A 2500-nucleotide genomic window follows, 5' to 3' on the forward strand; every position below is an offset into this window, starting at 1 on the left:
TCTTACCACTCACCACGCTCACATAGACCACCAAGCACTGCTAAGACTCCAGTCCGGTACACGGCCACTCCACTCCGTGTCTTACCACTCACCACGCTCACATAGACCACCGTGCACTGCTAAGACTCCAGTCCGGTACACGGCCACTCCACTCCGTGTCTTACCACTCACCACGCTCACATAGACCATCAAGCACTGCTAAGACTCCAGTCCGCTACACGGCAACTCCACTCCGTGTCTTACCACTCACCACGCTCACATAGACCACCACGCACTGCTAAGACTCCAGTCCGGTACACGGCCACTCCACTCCGTGTCTTACCACTCACCACGCTCACATAGACCACCGTGCACTGCTAAGACTCCAGTCCGGTACACGGCCACTCCACTCCGTTTCTTACCTCTCACCACAGCCGTGGGTGAGTGGATGAATGGGTGAGTGAGTGGATGAATGGGTGAGTGAGTGGATGAATGGGTGAGTGAGTGGATGAATGGGTGAGTGAGTGGATGAATGGGTGAGTGAGTGGATGAATGGGTGAGTGAGTGGATGAATGGGTGAGTGAGTGGATGAATGGGTGAGTGAGTGGATGAATGGGTGAGTGAGTGGATGAATGGGTGAGTGAGTGGATGAATGGGTGAGTGAGTGGATGATTGGGTGAGTGAGTGGATGAATGGGTGAGTGAGTGGATGAATGGGTGAGTGAGTGGATGAATGGGTGAGTGAGTGGATGAATGGGTGAGTGAGTGGATGAATGGGTGAGTGAGTGGATGAATGGGTGAGTGAGTGGATGAATGGGTGAGTGAGTGGATGAATGGGTGAGTGAGTGGATGAATGGGTGAGTGAGTGGATGATTGGGTGAGTGAGTGGATGATTGGGTGAGTGAGTGGATGATTGGGTGAGTGAGTGGATGATTGGGTGAGTGAGTGGATGATTGGGTGAGTGAGTGAGTGGATGAATGGGTGAGCGAGCGAGTGAGTGAGTGGATGAATGGGTGAGTGAGTGAGCGAGTGGGTGGCTGAGTGGGTGGGTGGCTGAGTGGGTGGGTGGCTGAGTGGGTGAGCGAGTGGGTGAGCGAGTGAGTGAGTGGATGAATGGGTGAGTGAGTGAGTGAGCGAGCGAGTGGATGAATGGGCGAGCGAGCGGATGAATGGGCGAGCGAGCGAGTGGATGAATGGGTGAGTGAGTGAGTGGATGAATGGGTGAGTGAGTGAGTGAGCGAGCGAGTGGATGAATGGGCGAGCGAGTGAGTAGATGAATGAGTGAGTGAGTGGATGAATGGGTGAGCGAGCGAGCGGAGTGAGTGAGTGAGTGAGTGAGTGAGCGAGTGAGTGAGTGGATGAATGGGTGAGTGAGTGGATTAATGGGTGAGTGAGCGAATGAGTGAGTGAGTGAGTGGATGAATGGGTGAGCGAGCGAGTGAGTGAGTGGATGAATGGGTGAGCGAGCGAGCGAGTGGGTGAGCGAGTGAGCGAGTGAGTGAGTGGATGAATGGGTGAGTGAGTGGATTAATGGGTGAGTGAGCGAATGAGTGAGTGAGTGAGTGAGTGGATGAATGGGTGAGCGAGCGAGTGAGTGAGTGGATGAATGGGTGAGCGAGCGAGCGAGTGAGTGAGTGGATGAATGGGTGAGTGAGCGAGCGAGCGAGTGGGTGAGTGAGTGAGTGAGTGAGCGAGTGAGTGAGTGGATGAATGGGTGAGTGAGTGGATTAATGGGTGAGTGAGTGAGCGAGTGATTGGGTGAGTGAGTGGATTAATGGGTGAGTGAGTGAGTGGATGAATGGGTGAGTGAGTACCGGCTCTGTGAGTGAGTGAGTGAGCGAGTGGATGAATGGATGGGTGAGTGAGCGAGCGAGTGAACGATTGGGTGAGTGAGTGGATGAATGGGTGAGCGAGTGAGTGAGTGACTGAATGGGTGAGCGAGCGAATGAGTGGGTGGGTGGGTGAGTGAGTGAGTGAGTGGATGAATGGGTGAGTGAGTGGATGAATGGGTGAGCGAGCGAGCGAGTGAGTGAGTGGATGAATGGGTGAGCGAGCGAATGAGTGAGTGAGTGAGTGGATGAATGGGTGAGTGAGTACCGGCTCTGTGAGTGAGTGAGCGAGTGGATGAATGGATGGGTGAGTGGATTAATGGGTGAGTGAGTGAGCGAGTGATTGGGTGAGTGAGTGGATTAATGGGTGAGTGAGTGAGTGAGTGGATGAATGGGTGAGTGAGTACCGGCTCTGTGAGTGAGTGAGCGAGTGGATGAATGGATGGGTGAGTGAGCGAGCGAGTGAACGATTGGGTGAGTGAGTGGATGAATGGGTGAGCGAGCGAGCGAGCGAGTGGCTGAGTGGGCTTACCGGGGTGACGTTTGTCTGTGCGCTGGATGAGTGAGTGAGCGAGTGAGTGGATGAATGGGCGAGCGAGCGAGTGAGTAGATGAATGGGTGAGTGAGCGAGCGAGTGAGTGAGTGGATGAATGGGTGAGTGAGAGAGCGAGCGAGTGAGTGAGTGGATGAATG

The 2500-nt window shown here is 54.4% G+C and overlaps 1 protein-coding gene across 1 annotated transcript in view; it reads left to right on the top strand.

The window, feature by feature from the left end:
• LOC144954557 (suppressor of fused homolog) overlaps positions 1-2500 on the top strand; it is a 56741-nt gene that overhangs the window by 17876 nt on the left and 36365 nt on the right. The window lies entirely within an intron of this gene.

Source organism: Lampetra fluviatilis, unplaced genomic scaffold, assembly GCF_964198595.1.
Source record: "Lampetra fluviatilis unplaced genomic scaffold, kcLamFluv1.1 SCAFFOLD_146, whole genome shotgun sequence".
Lineage (NCBI taxonomy): Eukaryota > Metazoa > Chordata > Hyperoartia > Petromyzontiformes > Petromyzontidae > Lampetra > Lampetra fluviatilis.